Source organism: Rhinoderma darwinii, chromosome 5 (assembly GCF_050947455.1).
Source record: "Rhinoderma darwinii isolate aRhiDar2 chromosome 5, aRhiDar2.hap1, whole genome shotgun sequence".
In the NCBI taxonomy this organism is placed as follows: domain Eukaryota; kingdom Metazoa; phylum Chordata; class Amphibia; order Anura; family Rhinodermatidae; genus Rhinoderma; species Rhinoderma darwinii.
In genome coordinates this window covers 105162595-105176552 of record NC_134691.1, presented here as the reverse complement: position 1 = coordinate 105176552, position 13958 = coordinate 105162595, and the positions used below count along the sequence as shown (strand labels likewise).

Genomic DNA, 13958 nt, shown 5'->3' with positions numbered 1-13958 from the left:
TCATATGATGTGAGCCCAGCTGATATCAGGATGTATAGCCCGGGGCACAGCAGGTGACTGGTATGGACTGTGTGGCGAAGCTGTAGGTATTTCCCCCTTCCCTGAGGTAACAACATGCAGGCAGCCATGTTGCGGGGCACACGCTTTATCTCCAGCATTGCCGCCCTTCCTTCTCTTCCCCTCAGAGCTGGGAGAAAAGCAAGCACAGGAGGAGGATCCACACTACCACTACAGCCGGCAAGTTACACCTCGTATGTGTTGTGCAGCGCTTCCCCGCCACTCCAGCGACTCATCCTCCACGTCCTCCATCTCTCCTCCTCCTCCGTCCCGCCCCCTGGACTGGAGAGCCGCTGTGGGGAGGGTGGGAGAGATCACAGGACCGGACCCTGGATGTGTTATCCTCTGATTCCTGCAGGAGGAGGGAAGAGATCAAAGTGCACGGCCCAGGGCTTCATGACCGACATGGAGTGATTGCCGCCCTGACCCTCCGCTTCCCATGGCCGCTGTGTCCCTCAGAGAGTGAGGAGGACGCGCTCCCGCATCATCCCTCTGAGGAGCAAGTAACTTATGTGAGGGGCTCGGAGGAGATCCAGGTAAGAGCAGAGCGCCCCCACCCCGGCCAGCTCCCCGTATCCTGACTACACGTATGACGGCCGTGGGTACAGCGCTGTTTTCTATGTGTGCGATCCTCCGCTGTTCTCCCTATGCTATTGTGCTGGGATCGGGAAATCCCGAGACTAGGCCACGCATCCCACCCATTCCCGGCTCTTCCTTCCTGCTCCAGCCCTCAGGAGAGCAGCCGTGCGCTGTGGCCGGTGACTCACCGAGGTGTCACCGGCCTGGAGGGGGAATGTGGCTGCTGGGCAGAACTTCAGACCAAGTTGCGTGCCCGCTTACAAGTTTGGCTCGGTATGTGGTATAGACCCTGTGACCGAGGCCTGCCCTGTACTATGATATGCTGCAGGCCGGGCATGCCGATATATCCCGGCTCCTGCCTGCTGCTGCCATGTCTCTGCATACAGGCTCCTTTATTATCCCCGCTGGCACGACCGGGTGACACATGGAGGAGACAATGGAGTCCTGGTCACTGACTCTTTACCCACATGACAAGAAGTCACTAAAAGGGGCCATGACTTTCTAGCGGCACCAAGTGCCATTGATGGAGGTTTTCCACTACTTCTGTTTGGGTTTAGACATGTTGCAGCCTCTGTCCGTGCGGTTTGAGTTCAAATTGGTGCAGTTGAGTGAGTGATAAGGCCATGTTCACACGTTCTGTATACTGTGCCTAAAACCTGACAACCTAACTGCTCGTACTATGTATTTTATACCCCATTCATATCCAAGGGGAATAACAAAAAAAAAAAAAGATTTTAAAATCAACAGCCTGCTCGTTATTGCTGAAAAGGCACAGATTACAATTGGGCTCATCCAATCTGGTGAGCAATTCACGGCAGAAATCTGAGCTTCAGCCACGGATTTTCATGCAAAATCCATGGCGTGTGAATATGGCCTAAAACAGCATGACGGGCCGCTACGTGTCTTTAAAGGGAACTGGTCATCGGCGTTCACCATTAAACCAGCAATACCTGGTAGTGGGTAAATAATTTTTGAGTAGTGTTCAGTAGGTGAAATGCTGGTGATAGGTTCCCTTTGACATACAGTAAAACCCACCCAGAACCATCTCTTTGCGAAGGCCACGTCACATGGCTCCTGCCTACCCACCACTATGGCACACACAACATGCCCCCCTATATGTGGTGTAGATTGGGGTTCAAAAACCTGCTTGCTTGTTATCCATATGGCTATATATATATATATATATATATATATATATTTTCTTAGGCCTTATTCACACGAGTGTGTCCGATATGTGTATTCCAAAAACAAAACGTTTTTCATGCGTCTGAATGTGTGTGTTGCGTCAGTGCGGTTTCCATGTGTCATCTGTTTTTATCATCCATTTATTTTATTTTTTTTACCTCTAAGCACTTTCTGGTTTTACTTTTTGTTTGTTTTTTTTTTCTGCTCTTGCAACTTATCTGTAAAAAAAAAAAAAAGACACCACATGAATGTCGTCCGTGTGCTGTCCGTTTTTTTTGTTTTTTTCACACCTATAGACTTTAGTGGTGGAGTCTGGCTCCGCAGAATATGACATACTAAGGGTATGTTCACACGGCCTATTTACGGACGTAATTCAGGCGTATTAACCCCCGAATTACGCCTGAAAATGCGCCTCGATAGCGTTGACAAACATCTGCCCATTGAAAGCAATGGGCTGACGTTTCTGTTCACACGAGGCGTATATTTACGCGCCGCTGTCAAAAGACGGCGCGTAAATAGACGCCCGCGCCATAGAAGTGTCATTTCACTTCTTCAGACGTAAATGGAGCCGTCTTCCATGGAAAACCAGCTCCAGTTACGTCCATAATGGACGCGGCGTTCAAGCGCCTGCACATGCCGTTACGGCTGAGATGACGGGGCTGTTTTCTCCTGGAAACAGCCCCGTAATTTCGGCCGTTACGGACGCTGCCATGTGAACATACCCTAAGAGTTTCTCGCAACGGAGACACGCTCTATGAAAAAAAGGAATACTGATGTATGATTAGCCCCTTTGAATTGTATGGGTCCGTGTACTGTCCAAGACATACGTTTGTGTGAATAAGGCCTTGGCCAAAGGCTCTATTCACATACTGTATGCATGGTAGCAGTGCTGTTCTTGCTGTCAAAATGACAGTCAATGGGGGCTGGCGGTCTTCATTATGTGATGAATCCAGCAGAGCATCGTGGCTTCTGTCGTGAACCTTTTGTAGCCTAGGAATACTTTAGTGGAGACTTATCAGTACAGCTATAACACTAGTCTGGTATAAGGGCACCCACGCAAGTAGTGGATTTCCGCAACAAAATGCCCTTGTTTGGTTCGCGGATTTCACCTCTTTTACATTAAAAAGGGTCAAATCCGCTGTGAACAACCAGAGCAGAATTAACATACTTCAATTTGAAGAGCAGCATTCTTGGATTTCCATGTGGTAAATGTTCTATCGCATCTGGATGAGAGTTATTCAAATGTCGACCACGTGGCTTTGACTCTAATCCGATGTGGGTTTTCCATGCCCGTACCCGCAGCATCTCTATCCCACGTGCACTGGCATGTATGGTGGGTTGACTAACATATTTATGAAGCCCATGTCCCTTTTTTACCAAAAACGAATGTTCTCCATTATTCCTGTTACAGGGCCTTGTTCACACATTGTGTAATAGCCGCATCATTTCCATTCGTAATTGTGGACGAAAATTCCACAACTTCTTACAGTACCAAAAAATTGGATGAGATTTGTCTAAATCTCATCCACGTGCTGCGGAAAATTTCAGTCCGGAAATTGACCTGTCGTTTTCTGCTGCATGATGTTGGTGTATTTATTGCCGAATTTCCGAATTGAAATACAATGCATTTGATTGATGAAAATCCGCAATGAATTACACACTATTTGCTGCGGATCTTCCTCTGGTTTTCTGTGAATTTACTGCGGGATATTTGCACAACAAATCCGTTACTTGTAAATAAACTGCTCATACTACCGTGTGAATAAAGCCTTCGGGTATGTTCACACTGCAACGCCAATTACGTCTGAAATTACGGAGCTGTTTTCAGGCGAAAACAGCTCCTGAATTTCCGACGTTTTGACAAGTGCACGCGTCTTTCGCGGCGTCTTTTACGGACTTCATTGGAGTCAATGAAAAACGGCTCCAATTACGTCCCAAGAAGTGACATGCACTTCTTTGAGGCGGGCGTCTTTTTACGCACCGTCTTTTGACAGCGACGCGTAAAAAAAAAAAAGCCCGTCTGCACAGAGCACCGATGTTTGGAGCCGTTTTTTCGGCGTAAAACGGCTGAATTACGTCCGTAAATCGGGCGTGTGAACATACCCTCATACTGATACATGTGCTGCTCTAGTAAACTGCACGTGCTCTGATATTTCAGCCATGTTATTATAAAGGTATAAGGCCTCGTGTTACGCTAGAAGGCTACCTGGGGTTTTGCTAATGGCCCTTAAGAGGTTAATAGTGTTGCCTGTTGGAAGAGGAAATAAATCCTGTAATCCTGCTTCTGACCCTCTTCCACATGGAAAGTCCTAGAGAAGGAGGAGGAAGAATCCATTCACAGCCCCCCCCCCCCCCCATCATCATCATCCTCCTCCTCCTCTCACATCCTTCCATACAAACGCTGTGCTGTCCTGTCTGATGACGGCTGAGAACAACTGTTTGGAAGGACTCAGTGGCTTCTTTCTTCTCCGAGTCTTACCGGATGATTGAAGAGGACAGCGTGAACATGGTTGTGTATACACTGAGGTGCGACTGACTTGTATCAGGGTTTACCTCTGCTGAACCTTCACTTAGATTTTAGAAAATTGAGTAAATGCAAGTGAAGATGTGGAGTTAATGTCCCAACCTGTCACTTGTCCTCTCAATTATTCATTATTTATTTTTATATCTAAATACTGTCACATAAAAAAAAAAAAAAATCACTGAAGTGTTTAAGTTTTGCTTTTTTTTTTTTTTAGTCTTGAAGGGGACATTCCTCTTTCTTGCGGAAGCCTTTGCGGTGGTGATCTGATCATCTGGGATCAGGCTCCTAATCTCATTGAAGTCAGTGGCCAAACATGTAATACATGGCTGGGCCAGCCCTTCTTAAGTGAGATCTGCTCTTTGCCCTGGTTAATAGGGAGTCCCCAAGTGGGGGCTTCTTCGGTTATGGGTTGTTATGAAATGTGTCCCCTTTTAAAAGAACTTCTGATACAACTAGGTGGCGCCCAATGTGTCCACTATTAGGCCGGGTTCACACACCGCATAAATACTGGGGGTTTTCCGCAACGGATTTGATAAGATTTGAACAAATCTCAACTCGGAGAAACTTTTTTTTTTATATACTTACCCAGAATTCTGTGCTTATTGGCCGGCCTGGACAAAGCACAGGCTGCAGCGGTCACCTGGGATGAAACGTTATCCCAGGAGGCTGGGCTGTATGACGGCAGAGGGACGCTTTGCCATGGCTTTCGGGCAAGTCCGAAACTTTTTTTTTTAACGTGCAGTTTGGTGCGGTTTTTCGGCTGGAATTCCCTGCAGCGACCAGTGTGGATACTAGGGTTGTCACGATACCAGACTTTGGACTTCGATACCGATACTTTGTGTAGTATTGTGATACTCGATACCAAAACGATACTTTGCCAACAGTAATAAGAAAAAAATTCTTCTATTTTCTGATGAGGCGCGCGGTGTGATGAATTTTGAACCTCCATGTGCCTCACATTAATAGTAATTAACCCCATCATGTTCCTCAGTCGTAATGGACAAAATTGGGTTAATGTGTGAGGAACATTATAGGGTTAATTACTATTAATGTGACGCACATGGAGGTTCAAAATTCATCACACCTCGTGCCTCACAATAAGGCCTTATTCACATGACCGTGTGCGTTTTGCGCGCGCTTCCGTGTGTCATAAGTATTTGCTGTGTGATTTTAACGCATATGCCATCCTTATGACACGCGGTTTTAATGTTTAGAAAAAGAAACTAAGGAAGTGGTTTTATTTTTTCCTTCATTTCTTGATCTACAGTTGCGCGATTCACGCGCAAGTGCTTCCGTGTGCTGCGCGTGATTTTCACGCACCTATTGACTTCAATGGGTTTGCGATGCTCGAAAAACGGCCAAGTATAGGACCTGTCGAGTTTTACACAGCGACACGCGAGCGATCAGCATGGGGTGATGCTGCTGGCACTGCACTAATGAGTGGCGGCGCAGGCACTGAAGACAACATGGGAGTGTTTTTCAGTTTGCAGCCACCATGTTCTGTCTTCAGTGCAGTGCTGGTCGCAACAAATCATGCTGACCACGTGCGCACTTGTCAGGACTCGGGCGCGGGGCAATGACTGTATCACACAGCCCCGCTCTAACAAAATGTATGTGTTACAATGCTAAGCTGTGTGGACGCATAGCTTAGTATCGATATACATGAAATAACGGTATTGAACCGTTTTAGGGTGCACGGTATCGAAACAGTATCGAAGTTTTGATGCATCCCTAGTGGATACGCTGTGTGCTTTAACTTGGCGTATCCACCTTGTGTGAATATACCCTTACAGCTCTTCCAGGGATTGTAACCTAGCAGGAGGAGAATGTATTGAGACATTACAGGCACATTTGTTGCAGAAGAGTCTGGGAAAACTGGCTGACAGGAGGTGTAATGGTGGACATATTGGTCAGCATGGCTATATAGTAGTAGTATTTCTAAACCTTGGTATTCAGTTCCTTCTTGTCTCGGGTCACTGTATAGTGTTTTGATGTGTGTGGTTCTACTAAAGCAGACTATATACAGGTGTAGGCTCCACATCATTCACATTCCTGACTGCTCACATTTCAGTGCTAAGTTCTTGTTCCTGGGCAGACTCTTTGAAGGTGAGTTCTTATGGGAAAATATTTATTGGTAATACATCTTGGGTCTGATACTGAGACGTTGGTACCCATATTGAATTTCTACTTTAGGTAAAAACACCTGACAGGTACATGATGGAGGTGCAGCTGGTTATTGTTCATTTCAACAAAGCAAAGAAGGAACCAATTTGGCTTTATCGGAGCAACATTAAGGGTATGTGCAGGTGACCTCTTTTCAGACGTAATGGAGGTCTTTTACGCCTGAAAATACGGCTCCAATACGTCGGCAAACATCTGCCCATTGCTTGCAATGGGTCTTACGATGATCTGTGCAGACGAGCTGTCATTTTACGCGTCGTAGTCAAAAGACGGCGTGTAAAATTACGGCCGCGTCAAAGAAGTGCAGGACACTTCTTGGGACGTAATTGGAGCCGTTTTTCATTGACTCCAATGAAAACCAGCTCCAATTACGTCCATAAAAGACGCCGCGAAAAACGCGTGCACTTGTAAAAACGTCTGAAATTCTGGAGCTGTTTTCTCCTGAAAACGGCTCCGTAAGTTCAGACGTTTTTGCTCACTGCGTGTGAACATACCCTTAGGCTTTGTGCACACGTTGTGTAATTTGATGCGGAGAATCTGCAACAAAACCGCAGGTGTATGCATGTAATTCCGCAACTGAAACTGCAGTGCGGTTTTTTTAATGCATTTTTGCAGGTGCAGTATTTACATTTTGATGTGGAAATGGGTGCGGTTTTATGCTGCGTATTTTGGTGTGTTTTTCTTCGAAACTAGTCAGATACAATTTGCAAGCGGAGACGCACGATAAATTGACATGCTGCGAATTTTAAAATACGCACCACCGGTCAATTTACGCAAAGAAAAAAATCTGCACTATGTAGATGAGATTTCTTGACAGCTCGTTTACTTTGTTGGTACTGTATTACGCTCTGGATTTGCCTCATGAAAATCCGTTCGCAACGTGTGCGTTCAGCCTAAGCATTTTCATACTCATCAAAAGAAAACCCTCACGTTTCTAGGCACATTGGGGACTTGGTTCCTGGAATTTCTTCAATTCCGCACGTTGTTGGTTTAATGTTACATGTTTTTCCTGGTAATTTTTGGTGTTCTTTTGAATGAACCAAAATAAAAATAAAAAACTCCCTGAAGCTGCTTTACTGCATATGACTATTGCTACAATATGCGCCAAGCCGGACAGTGGCTGAATAATATAACATTCTAAAAACCAACATTTGTGTTGTATTACATATACAATAATGTATAGATGCTGCTCATTGTAGCCTTAGGGTATGTTCACACGGAGTGTTTTCATCCATTGTTTCGGGGCGTAAACTTCCCGAAAAACGGCTGAAAAAATCGGAAGCAGAACGCCTCCAAACATCTGCATATTGATTTCAATGGGAAAAACAGCGTTCTGTTCCAAGGGGGGTGTTTTTTCACGGCCGTTTTTCAAAACGGCTGTGTAAAATAACGGCCGCAAAAAAGGAGTGCATGTCATTTCTTCAGCCGTTTTTGGAGCCGTTTTTCATGCTCCAAAAAAGCGAGTGGCTTAAAAAACAAGTCTGAAAATCAGGAGTGGTTTTCCCTTGAAAACCGCTCCATATTTTCAGAAGTTTTTGAGTTTGTGTGTGCCCTCAGGGTATGTTCACACATTCAGGTTTGGCCATGGGCAAATCCGATAAGCAGCAGAAATCCGTAAGGGACACTTGGGATTTCTCCACAGCGCATTTGTATGTGGGTTAGTCCCATTGTAATTTAGTGGGGCTAATCGGCAGCTTTTCCGTCCAGAATCCTGGCAAATGAGCATCTGCAGATTTTTATATAAAATACCTTATTCGCTTGCTTTGGATGCTGAATGTAAATGTATTTGAGGATTTAGGTGTGGAATCTGAATGTGTGAACATGGCCTTAACACTGGTACCTTTTGATATATTCTGAGTTTCATGTACCACAAATGTCTCTGACATGTTCTTGTTGCTGACTCGTGTAAATGGTAGAGAACGTTCACCAGAGCATTTATGATCTGTCAATTGTAGGTATTTGGCATTGAAGGACTCAATGTTTGTAAATGTGACATGTACAGCTATAAAGGGTTAAAGGGGTATTCCCATCTCCGACATTTATGGCATATCCACAGGATATGCCATAAATGTCTGATAGGTGCGGATCCTAGAGGTGGGACCAGCATCTGTCTCTAACAGGGTCCCCCGACCTACGGCTCCGGCCACTGTGTGACGAGGTGGTCGGGTTTTCCATAAACAGTTGAGTGCGTTTTTGGAACTGGCATGGAAGTTACGGAAACGGTGGAGCACAGCAAGCTACACGGTATCTGAACTAGGGAGCTATGGAAACAGCGTAGCACGCTGTGGGAAGACACTATATACTTGGCTACTGATTTTACTGGTTATCCTCTAGAGGTTTTATAGGTATACTGCTTTTAATAGGTTTTATGCCAGTCGTGTGGCTTTTATCTGTTTTATTCCCTGATTTGACGAATCTATGAAGGATATTTTTATTTATTTTTTATATTATTATTTTTTTTTTTGGAGTAAACTGGTCTACGTATGGTGATGGAGGAAACAGATGGTTCATTTATGTCAAAGAAGGAGAATATAGAAGGGACATTTGCTAGAGAAAAGTGGATGTGGTTGGGAGCCTTGCCAACTCTGAGCAAAAGCTCAATTTTCATTTTTTTTGCCCAGTTTTGGCCCGTACATCCCCTTAATTGCCTTTCCTGGATAATCACCCCTCCGTCATTATCTAGCCAGGGCTAGAGCTTGGATTATATTTTACAAGGGCAGGACTATTGTCATTTAGATTAAATCTATTCACTGTTGAGGCCTTGGGCTACGCACCTACAGTAAACTGTCGCAGGGATATGCCACGCAGCTATGCCCGTACCTGCACAGGAAATGGATTACCCCTTCCATCTAGACTAGCACTGTACTCGTAGCAAGAACTGGCGACCGCTGAACATTTCTACAGGTGCCCAGTCAGAAGCTGCAATGTTGAACTTCTAGCCGTAAATGTTCCCCCAAAGTGCTGATCGGGGTGTCTCCCATGAAATGTGGGTATAGTCGATGTATGTCATGGCAGTATGTACTTTGAAAGAACGGAGGTGGGCCACAAATAACACTGGTATGTATGAATATTTAGTCAGCTGGTTATTTCCTGCAGTGACAGGACAAGATGTCCCTCTCCCCGGCAGGGTGTGGAGTTCCTGATCGGTTTCCTGCTTGCTATTGGTACAATTTTCCGTGCTGACGGATTAAATGTTCTGTTTTATGCGAGTCTAAATGTAACAGACCAAAGGCAGATTTCTTTTCATATCTCTCTAGATTAACGAATGTTTCTCGCCATGAACTTCTGAGAAACGTTGGTTACACCTTGTTTATGTTGTAGCTTTGTCCTTGTGTTTCCGTTCGGGCTCTGTTTATTCTTTGCTCGGACGCAGCAGTTTGTTCCTGCTTTGTTTGAATGGTGTGTGGTGTTTTTGTTTTCTTTCTTTCCGTTTGGCTACGGTCACTAAAAGGGAATGTGTCGCTAGAAATTTTTTTTATTTAAACAATTCAGGAAATATTAGAAATTGGATTATAATTTCTAACATTTCCATGTGCTGGCCACTAGTGGGAGCAGTTCCCAAAATTGCAGCATGGTCAATGTGGTAAAGCAACCTCATTGCTTTATGCTGCAAATTTGGGGTAGACACTCTCTCTCAACACATAGAGATGAAAAAAAAAAATGGCAGCCCCCATAGAGAAGTATAAGGAAGAACAATGTAAAAAGTAGAACATGAGAACACAAATAAAATTTATGTTAATATCATATTAAAAGCAATATGCTAAAAAAAAAAAAATTGACACCTTCCCTTTTAAGTCTTTTTGTTTTTTTACGCTAATGTTTGTGCTTAAAGGGGTTTTCTCAAGTATTTATCACCTTTGCAAAGGCATTTGACACTGTCCCCCATAGACGCCTAATGGGTAAATTACGGACTATAGGTTTAGAAAATATAGTTTGTAATTGGATTGAGAATTGGCTCAAGGACCGTATCCAGAGAGTTGTGGTCAATGATTCCTTCTCTGAATGGTCCCCGGTAATAAGTGGTGTACCCCAGGGTTCAGTGCTGGGACCCCTATTATTCAACTTATTTATTAATGATATAGAGGATGGGATTAATAGCACTATTTCTATTTTTGCAGATGACACCAAGCTATGCAATATAGTTCAGACTATGGAAGATGTTCATGAATTACAGGCAGATTTAAACAAACTAAGTGTTTGGGCGTCCACTTGGCAGATGAAGTTTAATGTAGATAAATGTAAAGTTATGCATCTGGGTACCAACAACCTGCATGCATCATATGTCCTAGGGGGAGCTACACTGGCGGATTCACTTGTTGAGAAGGATCTGGGTGTACTTGTAAATCATAAACTCAATAACAGCATGCAGTGTCAATCAGCTGCTTCAAAGGCCAGCAGGATATTGTCGTGTATTAAAAGAGGCATGGACTCGCGGGACAGGGATGTAATATTACCACTTTACAAAGCATTAGTGAGGCCTCATCTAGAATATGCAGTTCAGTTCTGGGCTCCAGTTCATAGAAAGGATGCCCTGGAGTTGGAAAAAATACAAAGAAGAGCAACGAAGCTAATTAGGGGCATGGAGAATTTAAGTTATGAGGAAAGATTGAAGGAATTAAACCTATTTAGCCTTGAAAAAAGACGACTAAGGGGGGACATGATTAACTTATATAAATATATTAATGGCACATACAAAAAATATGGTGAAATCCTGTTCCTTGTAAAACCCCCTCAAAAAACAAGGGGGCACTCCCTCCGTCTGGAGAAAAAAAGGTTCAAGCTGCAGAGGCGACAAGGCTTCTTTACAGTGAGAACTGTGAATCTATGGAATAGTCTACCGCAGGAGCTGGTCACAGCAGGGACAGTAGATGGCTTTAAAAAAGGGTTAGATAATTTCCTAGAACAAAAAAATATTAGCTCCTATGTGTAGAAATTTTTCCTTCCCTTTTCCCTTCCCTTGGTTGAACTTGATGGACATGTGTCTTTTTTCAGCCGTACTAACTATGTAACTATGTAACCTCTCTACAGCATAGATGATTGTTAGATTTGTGGGGTCCAACCTCCAGAATCACTGGAATGGGGACACGCGCAGTGAATCCTAGCGATGCTGGTTATGGGAGACTCCTCCCTTTGGTGGCACCATGATCGATCGACATTGATCCCAATGGTGAGGGGGGGGGGGGTGTTAATTGGCCAGGAACAGAAGTTGCGGCTTTCAACTCCACGCAAAGTTTTTGTCACGTCTCTTACTCATTATATATATATATATATATATATATATATATATATATATATATATATATATTTATTTTTTTTTAATTACTCCATTGTCAAATGCTTTACCCATACACATGGATTACAGAATTTTCTAACAAATCTTTGTCCCATAGTAAATATAAATACACACTGGTCATCATACACGTTGTCTCAGGGAGCAATAAGCAGGTTTGCCTCTGTCTTTATACTATTAGTAATAGAAGGCATGTAGGCAGAGGTGCACTTGGAAATCTCGGGAAACTGCAGATTCCAGAACTTCCTTCCTCCTTCTCCAGACTGATTGAAAAAGACAATAGACATTCAAACTGATGCTTGTTAACCCCTTGGGCTACATGCAAACATTGCAGAATTTGTTGTAGAAAACCCACATTACGGCCAAGTTCACACAGGGTGGATACGCTGTGTAGAAGCACGCAGAATATCCGCCCTGTGCGCCGCAGGGAATTCCGGGCGGAAAAGCGCACCAAAATGTGGTGTCATTTTTCGTCCGGAACGTCCGCTGTGAAAAACTGCAGCACTTAGCCTGCTAGCAGGCTGGCCTCCTGGGATGACATATCATCTCATGTGACCGCCGCTACAGTCTGTGATTGGCTGCAGCGGTCACATGGGATGAAACGTCATCACAGGAGGCTGCGCTGGAGGAAGGAACACAAACTTCGGTGTAAGGCCACATTCACACGAACGTGTTTTTGCAGCCGCAATTCCCCCGAAAATCCACGGGAGAACTGCGGCCCCATTCATTTCTATGGGGCCATGCACACGACCGTAGTTTTTGCAGTCTTTTGCAAGGCCCGGGAACCCGCACCGCAGAAAGAATCGGCATGTCCTATTACGGCCGTCTTCTGCGGTCCGGGCTCATTGAAAACAATGACGGCGACCATGTGCATGTCCTACGATTTGCGGGCGGCCCGAGGCTGACAGTCCGCAGCCGGCCGACCCGAAAATCACAGCCGTGCACACTGCTACGGTCGTGTGCATGAGGCCTTAGTATAGCATAAAAATGCAACAACTGCTGTTGGGGGATTTAGCTTCCCATTGAATTCAATGGGGAATTCCTGCAACAAATAAGCAGCTTTTACGCATATACAATTGACATGCTGCGGAATCTATTTTTACACCGCCGGTCAATTTCTGAGCGTTTTTTCCAGTCTGTATTTATGCAGCGTGTGGATGAGATTTGTTCAATCTCATCCACTTTGCTGCTACTGTATTCTGCTGCTTTTTTTCTGTCAGCATTTCCTGGCGGAAAAAACTCAGCAATTCCGCTACGTGTGTACAAGCCCTAAGGGTATGTTCCCACACACAGGATACACTGTAGATTTTCTAGATGCAGATCTCTAGAAAATCGCTGGTAAATCTGTCACAGAAATCCGCATCAAATAGTTTTTCCTGCTCATATTGCTGCGGAAACGCAGCGGATGTAGTGTTAGGGTAGTGTTAGGGTACGTAATTCGGGCGTTTTTGGCACGAATTACGTCCGAAAATAGCGCCGCTGTCAAATGACGGCGCGTAAATAGACGCCCGCGTCAAAGAAGTGACCTGTCACTTCTTTGGCCGTTATTCATTGACTCCAATGAATAGCAGCGCCAATTACGTCCGTAATTGACACGGCGTTCAAGCGCCTGCACATGCCGTTACGGCTGAAATTACATCCCCGTAATTTCAGTCGTTACGGACGCCCTCGTGTGAACATACCCTCATACTTTGCTATAACAAAAGTCTATGTGCACCTGCGAATTTCCAGTGTTTTTTACAGAGTTTCCGCAACGGAAACACAGTAAAAACAACCGCAGCAACATAAATCTGTTGCAGAATTTCTGCTCCCCGTTGAAGTCTATGGGCCAAACACGCATCATCTCCTCACAGAACACGCAGCATAAATTGACATGCTGCAGAACACTTCTATTTTTCCGCACAGGATTCCGCTGCGGCGTCTCCGCACAGGATTCCGCTGCGGCAAATCCCCATGCAATACACACAGTGTGCATTTGGCTTTTTTGGACTTCAAGATGCAGCCCCGTCTTTTAAAGGGAAGTTGTCATGATATTTTTTAATTTTTTTTAACCTCTTAACGCCGAAGGACGGATATATCCGTCCTCAGCAGCTGCTAGTTCGCGCAGGAGGACGGATATATCCGTCCTGTGATGGCGCGGGT

The 13958-nt window shown here is 44.6% G+C and overlaps 1 protein-coding gene across 2 annotated transcripts in view; it reads left to right on the top strand.

Moving 5' to 3' along the window:
* The first annotated feature begins 256 nt into the window (after positions 1-256).
* The window catches only part of YES1 (YES proto-oncogene 1, Src family tyrosine kinase), a 68892-nt gene continuing 55190 nt past the window's right edge, over positions 257-13958 (top strand). Inside the window, exon 1 of one of the 2 annotated variants that reach the window (XM_075826372.1) lies at positions 257-593. The gene's annotated coding sequence lies outside the window, so the exon portion shown is untranslated. Of the gene's footprint in view, positions 594-801; positions 910-13958 lie in introns of those variants that run through there. The other variant, XM_075826373.1, reaches the window with a different exon arrangement.